Here is a 19,081-nt window from a genome sequence, read left to right as displayed (position 1 = left end):
GTCTGCAGGATGATATTGGATGAGCTCCAGCAATTATTCTGATTACACGCTTTTGTGCAATGAACACTCTTTTACTCAATGAGTTACCCCATATATGATGCCATACGAAAGCAGGGAATGAAAATAGGTTTGGTAAGCTAAGTTACTCAGATGTATATCGCCAGAATTTGCAATGACTCTAATAGCGTAAGTAGCTGAACTCAAACGTTTCAGCAGATCCTCAGTGAGTTTTTTCCAGTTCAACCCCTCATCAATGCATACACCTAGAAATTTTGAATATTCTACCTTAGCTACCGATTTCTGATCGAAGTCTCTATTTATTAATGGGGTCATTCCATTTACTGTGTGGAACTGTATATACTGTTATGCTTATCCATTACGGATATTTTAGAACCGTGACTGTATATTAAATGTAAATAAGTTATACACAACTGCAACCAGTCACTTTTTTTCCAATAATAATGCTTTATTACATGAACCGGTTTTCGAACCCTTTCAGGTTCATCTTCAGATGATTTCGGAAGGATCCGGGAAGTTACATCATTACTGGTAGTAGCATAATGCTGGGTGCTGGTTCTATGGCAGAAAGATGGGTCACACTTTAATGTATCGCCATGACTATAGCTTATCTGTCGATATGGATGTAAATTCAGTTTTTACTTACTGCGACAGTATAGGCGGTTTTTTCGTATCTGTCTGCCTCCATTTTGATGTCCAGAACGCTTTCACACGAACTATATTAGTTTACACTTTGACAGTGACACTTTACCAGCATCCAGCATGCGCTTTACAACTGTTGCTTGTAACAAAGATCTTGACACAGAGATATGGCATAAGCCTACTTTGTACAGAGATGTAATTTGTTGTTCTTTACATGTGTTAAAGTCGATATAAGGGCAAGTTTTTTATCAGAATGGCGATAACATGAGAGCACTAGAGAAAATAATAATAAATTACTACAAGAACAAATTTCAGGTGATCTGATATGTTATTTCTACTTGTATGTTACAGGCAGTTTTTTTTTAGTAGCAATTATCATGTTTGGCATTAACATGAATCCCAAGGAATCAATAATACAGAGCTATTGTATCTGCAGTGAGGTGCAGCTGTCTGTATGACTGGGACCTGTATATTTAAATTGATAACAAATCTTCAGATGAACTGTTGGCTTATTTCTGTTGTTACGTTAACATGATCTGTAGTATTATCAAGAGCAGATTTTGTTTATTTTAGCTAAAGGTATATGTATAGGAGTTATAGTGATTGTAATGTGATTGTACAGCCATACAGCCATACAAACAGCTTTAATCCATTACAATCACTATAACTCTTATACATATACCTTTAGCTAAAATAAACAGAATCTGCTCTTGATAATACTACAGATCACGTTAACGTAACAACAGAAATAAGCCAACAGTTCATCTGAAGATTTGTTATTAATTTAAATATACAGGTCCTAGTCATACAGACAGCTGCACCTCACTGCAGATACAATAGCTCTGTATTATTGATTCCTTGGGATTCATGTTAATGCCAAACATGATAATTGCTATTAAAAAAAACTGCCTGTAACATACAAGTAGAAATAACATATCAGATCACCTGAAATTCGTTCTTGTAGTAATTTATTATTATTTTATCTAGTGCTCTCATGTTATCGCCATTCTGATAAAAAACTTGCCCTTATATCGACTTTAACACATGTAAAGAACAACAAATTACATCTCTGTACAAAGTAGGCTTATGCCATATCTCTGTGTCAAGATCTTTGTTAAAAGCAACAGTTGTAAAGCGCATGCTGGATGCTGGTAAAGTGTCACTGCCAAAGTGTAAACTAATATAGTTCGTGTGAAAGCGTTCTGGACATCAAAATGGAGTCAGACAGATACGAAAAAAGCCGCCTATACTGTCGCAGTAAGTAAAAACTGAATTTACATCCATATCGACAGATAAGCTATAGTCATGGCGATACATTAAAGTGTGACCCATCTTTCTGCCATAGAACCAGCACCCAGCATTATGCTACTACCAGTAATGATGTAACTTCCCGGATCCTCCCGACATCATCTGAAGATGAACCTGAAAGGGTTCGAAAACCGGTTCATGTAATAAAGCATTATTATTGGAAAAAAAGTGACTGGTTGCAGTTGTGTATAACGTATTTACATTGTATATACTGTGTTTTGTCAAAGTTTAATGAGAGCCCATTTGCAGAGAACCACTTAATGATTTTCTGAAAAACATCCCTTACAATTTCACCAGTTAATTCTTGTCTGTCGGGTGTGATAGCTATACTTGTATCATTGGCAAAATGTACCAGCTTTGCGTCTTTGTGACTATAGAATGGCAAGTCATTAATATATATTAAGAACAGCAGAGGACCCAAGACCGAACCTTGCGGCACCCCATTCTTGATTGTTCCCCAGTTTGAGAAATCACCAGTTTTTTGCAATATTATGTGAACTATTTATTTCAACTTTCTGCACTCTTCCAGTTAGGTATGATTTAAACCATTTGAGCACTGCCCCATTCATACTACAGTACTTGAGCTTATCTAGAAGTATTCCACGATTTACACAATCAAAAGCGAGCCAGCCAGCAGCGGGTCAGACCAGGACTTCGCGCAGCACAGTCGGCTCCCGCTCTGAGGCAGGAGGGTCGCATCCGGTTGCTGCAGAGGACATCCACCCACCAGCTTCCGCCTTCCGCCGTCGCGGGGAGCGGGTCGGCGTGTCCCGAGTGCCACTTGTCACGGGAGGTTGGCGCCCGGCCGGCATCGGAAGATTCGCGGCTGGGGCAGCGCGCTTCACCGCGGCTGTCGCAACTGGGCCACGGGCAACGGGGCTGCGTCCTTAGCAAAGCAGAGCGACCAAACCGCCGAGTGAGCGGAATTGAACATGATCGGGACAACGGATACCAGCACCGTCTGAGGCAAAAGAAAAAGAAATGTTTACTGATCGCCGCAGCGTCTCTCTGCAGCTGTGATCTGCCCAGCGCCCCGCCCCAAAGCCTCCACCCCTGCATTCCCGTACCTCTGGCACCTTCACCTGTTTCTGTTTTTAGTATTTCTTTGATCATTTTTGCAATAGGTTCGATTCTGGTAACAATTTTTCAGACACGCTAAATGTAATGTTTTTGATAATTTTTTCGTAATAACTTATCAGTTTTCTAAGACTAAAATGTAAATCCTGCATAATATTGTGAAGTTAACACCAAATTTTAAAGAGCTAAACAGAATGGGGTCCAGTTTAGGGCACTTTCCCCTTTTATTCACTGTATCGAAATCGATAACTGTTAACCCTGTGTCAGTAGTGTACATGGTTCATCATAATTTATAGCGAAAGCTGACAGGCGTGAACTTTACGATAGTGGAGGCAAAAACTTTACAATTAACATGGATTCCGAAATGCGCCATTTGCGAGATAATTGCGAATGCTTTGTCAGCAGTCGTCGCTGCGTTAGTATGAAGTACTGACCTAGTTAGTACAGATATATTTGAAATGCAAAATTTTCGATGGTGTCGCCGTCACACGGGGCTCAGATTTCATCTACTGCTCGTGGTTGGGTGGGTCGAACTGTTAGAAGGACGGAGGGAGTCGCAATTGGGAATATCTGGGAGGTAATTTCCCATTCCTACATTTGCACTAGATCATAGGAAAACGTCCCGAAAACCTTGGTCAGAATCCAGGAGGGGAGAGGGGGGGGGGGGAAGGTGGGGGCACTATTTTTAGTTATATTCTGGGACCGTGAGCCCCAGACAAAATAATTATATTAATGCCAATTGTAGGTAATAGTGCGTATGACTTGCTCAACATGCGCAGTATTGCCGGCCGCTGTGGACGAGCGGTTCTAGACGCTTCAGTCCGGAACCGCGCTTATGCTACGGTCGCAGGTTCGAATCCTGCCTCGGGCATGGATGTGGGTGATGTCCTTAGGTTAGTTAGGTTTAACTAGTTGTAAGGCGAGGGGACTGATGACCTCAGATGTTAAGTCCCATAGTGTTTAGAGCCATTTGAACCATTTTTTATGCAGTATTGTATTGTCATTATGTGGTTCTCAATTAACTATGGAAGTGAAGCGAATGCTGGTTTTTGGAGTAAATGCTGTCGGTGTAGATTCGATCTGCGTTTCAATTGCTGTTATCTGTATTCACTCATTTAGAATTATATAATTTGCTCTGTCCAAGGCTACACAGCACGTATTTAAAATACTAATGCAGACCTGTGAATTTCATTGTACATTCTGAGCAGCAGTGCATGGCTGTAAGTCTCTGAACGATAGCAATTCGAGAGGTATTCTCGTTTCGCAGAAAAAGGAGAGACGCTTTGAATGCCATACCCTCCATCGTTCGGCATACTTGTCTTATTTGGACGTTCAAGGCAACTGCCACAGTGCCGTGTGGTGACCTGGAGGTCGGAGAGACCTCTTCTCTTCTGCCTCGAAGCCTTTGTATGCAGCGCAAAAATTGAAGGTATCGTTCTAAGAACAGTAATTTTGAGGAAAAATTACTCCTGCAAACGACGTGTCACGGTTGAGTAGTTGGCAGCCCCCTGTTTGCCTGCAGACGGACCACTGTGGAATCCCAAGAAGCCGACGAGTTGTCAGTGCGGTGGCACAGATTACGTCACGGGAAAATTTCCCAGTCTGGCCCCACAGATGGCTATCGGTGCTAAGGCTATCGTGCCATAAATTGCATGTGCTGTGCACTACTATTTTCAAGTAAGTTGCAGCGTCGAGGAAAAGATGAGAATTTCTCTAACAACATTATCACATTGTTTACTGTTTTTCAACACCTAGATCTACTGTACGTCTGTATTCCATTGGTTGCCGTACAGCGTGCAGTGGAGTGTACATACTGGAACACACAATTTTCTTTCGTTCCTGTTCCATTCACGAATGATACATAAGAAGAAATACTGCTGGTACCCATCATCATAGTTACTAATTCCTTTAACATTACTGTCGTGGTCATTTTGCGACATGTGTACTGAAGGACTACTGTACATTTTGAATTTGTATTCAGTAACGTTATTTAGTCATATTAAGGTAGGCCAGTGAGCGAAATGTATCGAGAATGTTCTCATAAGCCACAAAACAACATCTAAAGCTTCTTTGGAGCTGCGTGAATTGTGGAGACCACACCACTAAAGATACTCTTATTAACGCTGAAGAGTTTTTTCTTTTAAATGCGCGAAACAAAGTTTGGAAACGTGTGTGTAGACATTACCACCAGCATCGTAAGATAAATTTTGACTTCCGTCGTTTTTCCGTTCATCAATTTTCATATCGGAAGGAGGGCGCGTTTTATAGCCGGCGGTAATATTTGTGGATGCTTTCATCATTGGCTTGTAGCTATCTTCAAAGCGTCGCCAGAATGTGTTATTCGTCGACCCAGTAAACGTCTTAACTCATATGGACATAATTTTTTTTATGTTAAATATTTCGTTAGCGACTCGTTCCAATTCGAATAGTCGTAGCCATCTTATATGCCCCCAATTGTTCTAGAGGTTTTCGTAAACGGTAAAAATGAGTGAGGAATACCATCGTATTCCGAGAGAGTACACTGTCTCTTTTCACGTACCTACGTGATATCTGAGGCCTAAGGCGAAAGTCACGGTAGATCCTAACGACATGTGTGTCTTTAAGGCGTTCCGCGATTACCTGTGCGTGTCCGACAGAGATAGAAAATTAAATGATACTTTGACAAAGAGAGAATGAAACTATTATCTGGGTTTGTACACCATTGGATTCGCTCTTTATGTGGTGTAGATGGTTAAATGAAAAAGATCCGACGTCAAGTTTCTTTGAGCGAAAGAAGGGTAATTTTCTTTTCTTAATTCTTCGTGCCTGCAATGTGTGTACTAACTGTTCTTGCTTTTTTTTTCCTCCCTGCTAACCATCAGGTAGCAGTGTAAGGCTATGACGGCTGCAGCTTACTCGCTAATGTGAAGCCCAGAACACACATATGGTTGGCATGAACGAAAACAATGCGCCTCTGATGCTGAACATCTGCTTAGGATTTTTTTCATTAGTAGTATCCCCCACATTCATTCACATGCTCGATCACAAACCGCTACATTCTTTCCTGTTGGCCACTCAGGTTGGCCTAACGGAAACAGGAGAAAACATCTGCTCAAGCGGGAATTCTAAACCACAATGACTACTGCCAGCAAAGCTTTTACAGGTGTTTGCCCCTTTATACTTATTTTTCAGCTTTCTTTTATTGAACCATACTACCGACAGTTTGGTAAAATATGAAATATACGTACAGAGAGGTCTCAATATAAAACGTTTGATCATTGATTTAAAATTATTTCACAATGTCAATAAGAGTACAGTACATATAGCTAAGGAAAGATGACTTACTAACCGGGGACAAGACTGAAAATTAACTCAGCAGAAATTAGAAAGCGTATACCGGAAGCTTCTTGTGAGTATTCAACCACAAAAAAACATGAAGCAAAAAAGGCATTGTATATTTGGGGATCTTCATGACATGGTAAGACAGGAGCACTTGTGGGCAGGGGCACCTTCAATTTCACAAGGTTTTTCAGTAAGCGATTTTGCTGTGTTACGAAGAAACTGCAGGAAAACGGCAATTGGTTGACATCACCTTCTTCACTGTTCTGACAACCGCAGAAAGATTTTTCCTTGATGCGTATGCCATGAAAGTGGGTTGGAGTTTAACCGTGGTTAATACGTATTAGTATTCAGGGGGTGCTTCCAATTCCTGGTACTATCGATCGTTATGGTGGACTGTAAGGTGTCTTAGAAGCAGGAGCTCTGTCAGTGTCTTAGAGCTTGGAGCTCAGTCACCTGTTCCCTAAAACATTAGTGTCATATAAAAGAGATCGAAACGAACGGGCGCCTGGTGGGGTTTCAAAAGCAACCTGCTCCGCGACGACGCTCAGCAGTACAGTTTAGGGGAAAGCGATACAGTGCCGCCAACTCGTTGAGCAACAGACACCTAAGAAACGCCGAGTCGACCTGGTATTTCGCCAGTTCAGTAAGTGTGTTATATTGATATCGGTTGGCCTACGGAGGGGAAAAAGAGAGGGAAGTGTGTAGAAGTCATAACTGTTATACGAGACCCATTAATAAAGTACACGTCGAATCAGTTACCAATTTTTATTTACTTTTAAACTTCATCCATGTCTCGATACCGTTGAGGATATCTTCTTCAGAAGAAAAAGGAGTTATTTGGATTACATTACATTACGTAAGAGATGCTACATCTATCTCTAGCTGAGGAGCTAAAGTCACTTACGGACAATATAATTAAATTCCATTAAAAATATAAAATAAAAACGGAATCGAATAGAGAAACGTCACACTAGTCGTGTCGAAAGTATTTTTTTAATTGGCAACTTACAGTTGCTACTAACATCAGTGTTGAAGACTGAGTAACGAGAAACAGTGTGATCTGGTGTATAACACTGACACGATATCGTGTGTAGCTCCATCTTTTGCAGCGGACTGCGGGAGACAGAGATAAAATAGAACACGGGTGAAACACTGACAGCGTTTGGAAGAACGTTCTAGACGATCACTCAGAATTTAATGGGCAGGGGTGAAACACATCTAATATGATATATCAGGCGTGTAAAATTATTAACTTAGTTTATAACAAAGTGAAAAGTGAAAGAAAATTATGGATTTAGACTGGTACATACTCGTGCATTGTTATACTGGTGTACTGGTTATTTCCTTCTTTCTTTCGTCTGATTTGTCTTCATTCCTACAATATTTAGCCATCGTGCTCGTGGTGTCCCGTTCAGACCATCGGATCCTTCGGGAACAAGCTGTTCCGTTCAGCGACAGTGGTGCAATTAGTAACTTACAGTTACCCACAGATTCCTTATATTTTTGTTTATCCTTATTGCTGTGTAAGATAGAGGTATTAAAACAGACAAAAATACTTCCAAACGCGCAAAGTTTTATAATTATTTTTGTATACTTTTTGTTAGGCTCGTGTACGTATTTTCTAAACACACAATCAGTTTACTATATGATGAACCCAACAGAAAAGAAGGGAGGAAAAGAGTGTAGTACACCATATGAAAAGGAGACATCTCCATATGGACATTCCCTCCCGTATCAGACGAACATTAAGTAAAATGGGAAAATGGGGCCCCAAGCTGAAGTAATCATCTGAAAACCAAAACAAATTTACGGGCATGTTCTAATTCGTTTCCTTTTCCTTCTGTTATCGCCTGAGTGGATTTTTTTTCTGATTTATCAACTTCAAATGTCAGAAAATATGGTTTTCACGTTTTTGTTCTTTAGGTGTTCAGTTGATTCATACAAGGATTAGCGTAGATCACTACATGTTGAAGAGGTCTTTAACAGAATTTACCTACCTGGTTGGACAATTACTTCGACACCATGCGCAACTTTTTGTGACTCATTATATTTCCATTATATTATAGTATTAGAAAGACTTTAGTAGACCTTATACTACTTCTCGAAAATTTTGCTATGTGTTTTATGAAAAAAGTATAAAGAGATCTTTCACAATCCTTTAGAATGTAGGGAAATTTATCCGCTAGAATAAAAGTATAGGAGACATGCTCCTTGGTGCTTATTTCACGGTATCTAGAAGAACTTCTTTGGGAACTGAAGAAACGAAACATCGTAGGTTCCACCGACGACGGGTCTAACTTACCGAGCAAGGTGGCACGATTGTAAGCAACTGACCACATAAGATGAAATGGGACAGTGCAGACTCCATGACACGATAATAATTAAGGTTTTTTCACCGTTTCCAGACCACCTCGTTAAACAATGATTCTCCCCTCCAGCAGTCAGACACCCTCCCCCTCCCTCCCCAAATCCTTACGACTCGCCACGAAAACAGAATATGGTAACAGCCGGAACATTTGAAGTACGTTTCGTCGAGACAACCAGCACAATGGCACATGGGAAGTCATCAATATTGCTGAAACGTACCAGTGTGTACTCCTGACACTTTTTACCGCTGTTATCTGCGGATTCCAGTGACTTCACGCGCTGCCGAAGAGCAGCTGCAGTATTAATTAACACCAGTTCAGGTTAGAAGTGTCGGGATAACGACACTGAGGGAATTCCAGGATGCTCGGTTTTCCCGTAAAAGTATCTGCAGGTGAGTCTGCTCGCGGGAAGACCGGCTTATTTCAAACCGGTGCTTGCTTTGACCTCACCGTGACTTCAGCTCGGGTTTCGACCAGTCTGGGAACCGGTCTGGGGAAAAAGATGATGTGTTCCAAATTCCATACATATGACTGGACTGACATGCTCCTACAGTAGGGGTTATAAAACATATTTCTCAATGTCACTATATGCTAAAGTGAATATATTTTAATCAGTAACCACTAAGTCAAATAAATGCTGACTTCCCTATGTTTGAAAAGAATTCCAATATATGTTGCTCTGAAGTAGCTATTGAGAATAAACAAAAACTGTGATTTATTTCGTAGGACTCAAACAATTATGGAGAAAAAAAATACCGTGTATATTACAGAATTTGCTGTTCTTCACGTGGGATTTGGAGTGGAAACACCACATGCGACTTCAAGATAGGAATTTTCTTTCCCAAGTACGTTCTCTCCTTCGAAAGATTTTAATGTAATGCAGCAGAACCACTGTATATGTAGGTCACAATCGTTGCGAAATTATGTTGAGTTTATTTACGGCATATTGCTATTAATGTTTTAACAGTAGCCCCTACTGATTTAAGGAGCCCATTGCATTCACCTGCCACGTTAAATACTGTGACTTCTTCCACTGCAGGCTCGCATCTGTTTCACTACGAAAGAGAGAGAGAGAGAGAGAGAGAGAGAGAGAGAGAGAGAGGGTGGGGGGGCAGGCAAATGGACAGTGAGTGAGTGAGGCGGTGGAATGGTTAAGACACTGGTCACACAATCAAGGTGGTCGACGATCAAATTCCCGCCCGGCCGTTCTGACGTAAATCTTCTCAAAATGTGATGTACTTATCGAGACTGAAGCGAGGAGTTAAAATTTGTACACAGGCCGAGATTCGAACCCTGGTCTCCCGCTCATTACACCTATCTGGGGTTCTCCAGAGGATCTGAGGATACTACACCCACTAATGTCTTTCTTCAGAACTCCAAAAATATGGAAACCGCATGGGGAGAAATCGGGACTGTATAAAGAGTGCATAAGGGTTTTCCAGCGAAACGTCCTCCAGCATACTAGAAACTCCCTTGGCAACATGTGGGTGGGTACAATCCTGCAGCAGAATGACGCCGTCCGTCAATATTCCTGGGCCTTTGGACTTGATGGCGCGCTTTAGTTGTTGCGAACAGTCCACCTAACGCTGTGCGTTCATTGTGTCAACGTGTTCCGGACTGTCACAGCAGCGGGCCCTTGCATTCAAAGAAAAAGGTGGTCATGACTTTCACGGAGCTGGTGTGCCTGTTCTTTCGACTACGGTGCAGAAGTTTTGCTGCGAAGCCCCTGTACATCCTCCATACAGTCCCGATCCCTCCCCCTGAAGAACGACATTCGTGGCCGTCGAATTACTCCAGGTAAAGATGTGCACACCTGGGTACAATCATGGTTCCGTAGGCAACTGCAAACATTTCTCCATGACGGCACCGACGTTTATTAACAGTTATGCTGATTATTTTTAAATAATAAACACTATACGTAGTATTTTTCCATCTGTCTTGTTTTCACTTGACTGTCTCTTATCGGAATATGGAGTCTGTCTGCTCCCCTTTACCAATCGCAAGCTGAGTTTTGCACGGGTGATGTTTTCTAAATTAGTACTTATTTTTGAACAACAGCTTTCCTGTGTCAAAAGAATGTTATGTTAGAAAAAATATGCTCAATAATTCTGCAGGAACTTCATGTCACGATATGGGTTTGTAATTTTGCGATTCATTTCTTTTAGCCTTATTATATAGGGTCACTCAAAAATAACAGTATACACTTCATGGGTGTAATGTGTCGATCAAAATAAGAGTAGAATGTTAAATAATATTTTGCCTGAAATAGCTTTATTTCCGAGCTATGATGCATAATGTCACTTGTGGTGTGCATTAAATCATGGGCCAGTACAGGTTTTTGGCACGTCGTGTTTACCTTCATATCGACTGATGTTGCTTTGTCGGCAGCGGCCCTGCACATTTCAGTCGAGAAGCAAGAGAGTGTTTGGAAGTTGCTTATCCCGATAAGTAGACAGGTCGTGCAGAACTAGTTGCTTGGGACGCCAGGTCTCCGGATCTTACCCTCTGGACGTCTATCTTTGGTGCCGTCACAGGGAGCTCGTGTTTCATGTTGTAAATGGGAATGTAGAAGAACTACAATAACGAATTGATAATGGCCGTGCAGAATGAAATGAGCAGTGTCTCCAACCTTCCGAGAGCAGGAAGAAGTCGAGCACATCACTATCATCGTCTACACGGATATCATTTTGAACGTGTGATATGGTAAATATAAATTACACAGTTGTGTTGAATTGCGTGTCCCTCCGTGTCGTTGCTTTCCGAGAGGAATTAATTTTGTGCTGTTTGTGTTGCACTTGTGATCTCTACTTTTCTTCTTAACTCTGAAAAAGCTTTTTTTGCTGCATAGATTATATCGACGAAGCTTGTCCAGTTAGCTTTGAGTCGTGCTGTATTCAGGCTCTCGTGCGGAATTTGTTTTTCTATCACTTGGAACTTTGCATTGGTTGACAGATTCCCGATAAATGCAAGCTTGCTTTGTTTCCTGAGTCATGATTGCATTAGCGTTTTTGCTTTTATTATAGTATGCCTTTATCTATAACAGTTTTCGATATTAATTAGCATACTTCTTGATATCAAGCATTTGAAGACAGTCTCCGTAGCTGAATGAACAGTCGGCACGGCAGCTCAGCGTGTTCGAAGGATTGGCCACCCTCTGTAACAGAAGTGTGAATAAATTTCTCATCCAGAGAATCTCAAAGACGTCATGCGAAATCCGCAAAGACCCTTTGACGACAAAGTGACGGGGAAATAAAAAAAAGAATACACAAAAAATGCAAAGCCTTGACGCCATCGATTCGTAAGGACTCTGATTCGATTCACGGTACCTCCTGTTGAGTCTACGATGAATCGTGGCAAACACTGACAATTTCGGCTCAGCGACGCCAGACAAGCAGGAATACGTGTTATTATTGTGTGTTAAAAATTTTATATGAATTGATGTACTGAAAATTTTTTTTTTGTATTTTTTCATGATCCACGATCGAGTTCGGCAAAGTGTTCCAGTGCTGTTCTGAAGACGCGCCAGTGGGTGAACCGGGCGCTGTTGGAGTTCAACCGTCGACAAGCGGGCGGCAGACGAGTTGGAAGACACAGCCGAGATATAACGTCTCCAAATTTGGAAAATAAAGACTGCGTGAGTTTTGTGACTCAATGTCTGAAGTGTACAGTAATTATTTTTCATCAGAGACATGATCTGAACAATATAGCTACCATCGATGACAAATGCAATTATAGACAATAATATCTTCCGGAAAGCGTTTGATCGGTGCCCCACTGCAGACTCCTAACTAAGGTAGGAGCATATAGGATTGGTCCCCAAATAAGTGAGTGGCTCGAAGACTTCTTAAGTAATAGAACCCAGTACGTTGTCCTCGATGGTGAGTGTTCATCGGAGGGTATCATCTGGAGTGCCCAGGGAAGTAAGGTAGGTCCGCTGTTGTTTTCTATCTACATAAATGACCTTTTCGATAGGGTGGATAGCAATGCGCGGCTGTTTGCTGATGATGCTGTGGTGTACGGGAAGGTGTCGTCGTTGAGTGACTGTAGGAGGATACAAGATGACTTGGACAGGTTTGTGATTGGTGTAAAGAATGACAGCTAACTCTAAATATAGATAAATGTAAATTAATGCAGATGAATAGGAAAAAGAATCCAGTAATGTTTGAATACTTCATTAGTAGTGTAGCGCTTGACACAGTCACGTCGATTAAATATTTGGGCGTAACATTGCAGAGCGATATGAAGTGGGAGAAGCATGTAACGGCAGTTGTGGGGAAGGCGGATAGTCGTCTTCGGTTCATTGGTAGAATTTTGGGAAGATGTGGTTCGTCTGTAAAGGAGACCGCTTATAAAACACTAATACGACCTATTCTTGAGTACTGCTCGAGCGTTTGGGATCCCTCTCAGGTCAGATTGAGGGAGGACATAGAAGCAATTCAGAGGCGGGCTGCTAGATTTGTTACTGGTAGGTTTGATCATCACGCGAGTGTTACGGAAATGCTTCAGGAACTCGGGTGGGAGTCTCTGGAGGAAAGGAGGCGTTCTTTTTGTGAATCGCTACTGAAGAAATTTAGAGAACCAGCATTTGAGGCTGACTGCAGTACAGTGTTACTGACGCCAACTTACATTTATCGGAAAGACCACAAAGATAAGATAAGAGAGATTAGGGCTCGTACAGAGGCATATAGGCAGTCATTTTTCCCCTCATTCTGTTTTGGAGTGGAACAGGGAAAGATGATGCTAGTTGTGGTACGAGATACCCTCCGCCACGCACCGTATAGTGGATTGCGGAGTATGTGTGTAGATGTAGATCTTTTCTTGTTCTATAACAGAATGGGTCGTAACTGCCGCTATGTCATCCGTCTTTCTTATTTTTGTTTTCGCCGTTTTTAGAGTATAGTTTACATTGAGGTGGTGCGTATGTTTTAATTGTCAATGTATATATAACATTGAAACCTTGTTATTATTGAAAGTAACCTCCCAATCACTCATGTCGATGTTCTGAACATTTAAACAATTTCGAGCAATTTATAGACGCCGCACAGTCAGGAAACAGAACATCGCTGATGTGCAACAATCAGCCACCATTACACGGCAATTTCAAATATTACAATTATATTATACAGCAGCATCCACAAAGCAGTTCAAATCATTTCATTTAATAATAGCTTGCGTACCAAAGAGTTTATTTTTTACAGTGTCAATATTTACAAAACTCTCAGTCCAAGTTAGATACAGCAGCTTCGGCATTGACTACGAAGAAAGAATCTTAAAATATATGAACTGTTTAGTCGTGTTGTATGATAAAAATGAACCCACCAACAAAAAGTAAATACAAAGCCAGTATTTTGTTCTGTTTACATGTTCTTATTTCACTGGCTTGCCTACGGAAGTCTGACCTCTATTGCGTAATTTATTGGCATACTTGGTATTGGAATATCAATTAACAGACCTGTAAGCAAGAATAAAATGAAATAGAGACTGAATTTAATTATTAAAAATGTCTTACCAATAAATGAAATAATGAACTGTATTCACTTTTCTACCTGAGGTGCGACTGTGAAGCTTAAAAAGTTGTGATGTATCATATTTGTGTATGTTGCTGATTGCACGTAATAAGAGCTCAGAAGATATGTTTAGGTATCCCAGTTGTGAGACTTACTTAATGAGACTATCTTTAATTCTGATCCCGTCTCCGGCCATCCTGATTTAGGTTTTCCGTGATTTCCCTAAATCGTTTCAGGCAAATGCCACGATGGTTCCTTTGAAAGGGCACGGCCGATTTCCTTTCCAATCCTTCCCTAACCCGAGCTTGCGCTCCGTCTCTAATGACCTCGTTGTCGACGGGACGTTAAACACTAACCACCACCACCACCACTTTAATTCTGAGAGGTTCGAGTTGAATGAAGATTAGCCAACCTGATTTGAATGGAGAGTCTTGCAGCTCAGAGGAAGTAAATAGAAGTTTAAATTGAAATTCAAATGAGAGTAATTGTAACTTTCCTAGATTACTGGTGTCTTGCAAACCAGTTATAATTAACTTAGGAGTGATATTTTGTCACGCATTACTCCGATTATCAGTAAGCGTGTTATCTCCATTTGCGATTCATAGCTGACCTGAACACTGACACACTATAATAACGAAGTGTAGCTAATGATATCACTGAGTTATTGAAACACTTAAGTACTCAAGAAGAGGCTTACCGTTACAAACTTTCATTATGAAAGTGTACGAAAGAGGACATTGACACGAGGAATTATCGTGTTATTGGAACATCGATGCATGAAATCTTAGTTTGTTTCAAAATATTGCAAGCTTTTCCCAACAACTTAGTTCAGCATTCTACATCCAAGTTGTCCGTATACCTACTCCTTGGCGTTGCAGCCTATGTAGGCCCTTGGCCTTCAGGACAATCTCTGCCCACTCTTCTCTGTTGGCTGCCTTGGCTCTCCAGCCTCTGACTCTCATTCTTCTCAAGTCGTCCTCCACGTTGTCTGGCCATATGATATTTTGTCTGCCCCTTATATGGAGTCCACCTGGTTTTCCTTTGAAAATTTTCTTGACCGTCCTGTTCTCCACCATTATTTTTACATGTCCCAACCAACGTAGTCCATTACTCTGTATTTCTGTCAAGTTATCTGGTTCGTTATACAACTCTCTAATCATGTTATTCCAATTAGTGAAAAACCCCTATCGTTCACTGACCCCTAGAGTATCTCCCTTTCCCATCTCTCCAACAACTCATTTTGCGTCATTGTCAAAGCCTCCGAACCATGCATCACCACAGGTCTCACTACTGTACGATACACAGTCCTTATGTCTACTCCTTATTAGCGAAAAAGGTTTGCTATTGAGGAATCTTATTTCAATAGAGGAAGATTTGACTTATATGAGTATTATTGCAAGTTCGTGTGGGTCCTGGCTATACAGAGATCTGCACCTGCGGTGTGGCCACACGCGGTCACAACAGCGGCTGTTTGAGAAATGACAGACCTTATCCCTTAATTTGTCGCAGGCAGCTTATAATTGACCTTATAATTGACGACCGGAGAGGAGGGTCAGTGCTATCCTCAGATTTTTTTCTGAGGTAGTGAGGTCTGGTACGGGGTCTACTCAGTCCTCGTGAGGCCAAATGATGAGCTGGTTGAACGAAAAAGCATCATCATCATCATCATCATCCACCTATCTGCAATAACGACTGGAGGAATTGACGATTGATCACAGGCCCCAAGTTCGTAGGCGCCTCCTCGCACTGCCTTGTAGATAGCAGTGGGCTAGTTGAAGTCTAAGGCCTAATCCGTAAGTGGCGTTTAAACTTGTTTAATTTGAACATCAATTTTAACACAAATTTAGATCTCGAGTTACAATATTTTGTTAAGTAGCTAGACGCCTCTCGCCAAGGTCGGTTTACTGCAGCAGGCGTAGCGTCGAATTCTCATGTACTGCTGTGCCGTACCGGTCAGACTGGGAGTAGCCGGCGCAGCACGTGGAGCGCGTCCTTGGAAGGCCGGCCTGTGCGGGGCTATTGGGAAGCGCACGTGGCGAGGTTACTGCGCCCGGGGGTCCGTCTGGACCCACTGAACCGCTGCTTGCCTCACCAACGCTCACATTTGTGGGCCATACCTCGCACAAAGCGAGATCGCGCCACCCGTGACACTGTAGTCTTATCAGGAATCTACTCTGCCAAACGGACATTACTGTGCGTGCTGTAAGCACACCGCTGAAAAACATCAGTCGCGACCAGCAGATATCACTGTAATACCGTGCAGCACAGCGTACGGCCTTGATAATGGCCTCAATTTGGAGAGGAAGAGTTTGCAAATATCTTCAGGTATGACACATCCAACTGAACTTCGGTTGATTCAGATTTGCTACTGCTGTTGTGCTAAAACTGCTTACGAAAAAGTCGCAGGCATTGTCATTCCGGTACGTGTTTTATAATGATCTAAGCCATGTCCTGATACTTTCCCCCCAAGCTTGCCAGTTAACTTGTAAAATTTTAAGTGCTTTGCTGCACGTAACACACACAGGTTCTGTAAGAAAAAAAATCGAAACAGCTCGTAAAATGTTGGGAATAGAATGTCACAAACCTGTTCATTTAATCCGACCTCTAGACAATGTTTCTATCCTGAACTAAAGCGCCTCTGATATTATCTGATAGATTTCGTCAATCTCTAATGAAGGTATACTGAGATCGCAGTTACGGGACAAGCATACTTCAATCACGTGTAAAATAAATACGTGTAATTGGGGCATATAAACAGATAAAATATCTACAAAAACTATTTAGCAAGAGCTGCTGTAGGAAGAAGAATAACTCTACATTACTGTTTGCTAATGAAGAGAGATATGTGGAAAGGCAGTACAACTGTGTTATACGAAAACGTCTTTCATAATACTAGTAAATCTAATGAGTATTGGCTTATTGTTAATTAAAATTCAGAAATGTCAGTATTCAGCTAGCCTTTGGTAGGTAGTGAATCAACAAATAAGTAAATGATCCTTCGCTGGAATAAAGTTAATGTCAGCATTGAAGAATTGATGATGACCTGGCTGGAAAAGACATAGCCGCAAACAGTTTCGACTTCAAGTCGTCGTCAACTAGTTATAAATGACTGCATTGTTTCACGAACACTATCTTCAATAATTCGAGTTCACAGCATCAGTAGAATAAAATTGTTCAATTTTTGTCAGAATAAACGCTAAGACAACACACTTCGTTATCTGACAACTACGAAAATTTCTCACATCCACATTGTCCTCAACAGCACAAATGTAATTTTAATTTGAGGGGTTACTGAATGAGAATTGTTGAAAGATAAATCGTAAACTGACTTGAGTCTATGTAACACACTTTAACAATATTTTTCTATAGGTGTTTGTTTGTATTGCTGGCCAGTGGCAATTAAATACCTGTTGACAACTGACACTCTGATTGCGGCAATGGACGATTGGCAGCTTCCTATCTGAAACAGCTGCTGCGATATCTCTGGTGCCCATGTTCTATCGTCTCATCGATCGCCGGTTCGTCAGGATACACCATGACTAAAACTTCTCTGGTCCAAACGCACAACAGCACAGTGCTAATGCAGTTAATTTAATACTAGGAACGTAGATCATTACGCGTAGTCCGGCCGTTTATTTTTCCATTCACCAAATATTAAACCGTTCAGCAGCTCGGCCCTTTCACAGATTTCGATTCAGTTTTGAGCATACAAAGTCAGACCATAGACGGCAGATCACGGTCCCAAACGAAGACAATCCGTTCCACTCTCAATATTCAGCTTCACTCGTAGCTGCAAGGCAACATAGATCAACATTGCTCCTCAACTACCTTCCTAACATTATTCAGAGATATTAACTTTCCTAACGGTCCGAAGCTCCTAGGCGCTTCAGTCTGGAACCGCGCGACCGCTACGGTCGCAGGTTCGAATCCTGCCTCGGGCATGGATGTGTGTGATGTCCTTAGGTTAGTTAGGTTTAAGTAGTTCTAAGTTCTAGGGGACTGATGACGTCAGAAGTTAAGTCCCATAGTGCTCAGAGCCATTTGAACCATTTGAAGCTCCTAAAATTTACACACGCATCTGGAATTAACATTACACAATAAATAACAATAGTGACTGTACGGAATACGTCATACTGCGTCTATACGTACAAATTCATTACAATCCAAGATAACGTTAGCAGAGAAAAAGAGAAAGAAAACAAAATAAAAGAAAAAATACGTGTTGACTTCTTTAGTGTTCTACAGAACACTAAACGATTGTTAGTAGTAGTAGTAGTAGATATACAATACAATAGCATAAGCCGATAAAGCCCGTTACAGACGCGTTCATGATTCGATCCCGCAGAGCAGGGATATTGACTGGTAGATCACTTGGGTGCCCTGCAAGGGCGGTTGTTGGCGTCTTAGAGGATGGGAGCAAACTGATGAGTATGTAGAAGAAAGGGCAATACTTGGTCACCACAAATGATGAAATGAACTTCCTGGTTCATGTGTACGGTACCCTAAATGAGCGACGTCAAGTGATGATCAGAAAAATATCACTAAAATACCACAAAATCACCTCCGGAATCATCTACATCCTCCACTCAGAGCGAGTTAAACGACTCGTTGAGTCCACAGCGTACTCGCCTTATATTTCTGAATTGCTTGGCCCATTGAAAACTCTCATCTTTATGTGCCACTGTGAGCAATGAACTTTTACAACCTACCAGACTTCAGATGTTCATTGAATACTGTTCTCTTCCAAAAGACCACTCGAAAAGGGGTTGAGTTAGACCTACATTCCCTAACAGCAACAGTTCCCGTTGGGTTTGAAAACTGACCAACTTACTGACAAGAAAT

At 41.4% G+C, this 19,081-nt stretch overlaps 1 protein-coding gene across 1 annotated transcript in view; it reads right to left on the bottom strand.

Moving 5' to 3' along the window:
- The window catches only part of LOC126203797 (scavenger receptor class B member 1), a 435,744-nt gene that overhangs the window by 178,921 nt on the left and 237,742 nt on the right, over positions 1-19,081 (bottom strand). The gene's annotated exons all lie outside the window — the stretch shown is intronic.

This window comes from Schistocerca nitens, chromosome 9 (genome assembly GCF_023898315.1).
Source record: "Schistocerca nitens isolate TAMUIC-IGC-003100 chromosome 9, iqSchNite1.1, whole genome shotgun sequence".
Lineage (NCBI taxonomy): Eukaryota > Metazoa > Arthropoda > Insecta > Orthoptera > Acrididae > Schistocerca > Schistocerca nitens.
The sequence above is the reverse complement of the archived record's forward strand: the minus strand, read 5'-3'. Positions and strand labels throughout refer to the sequence as shown.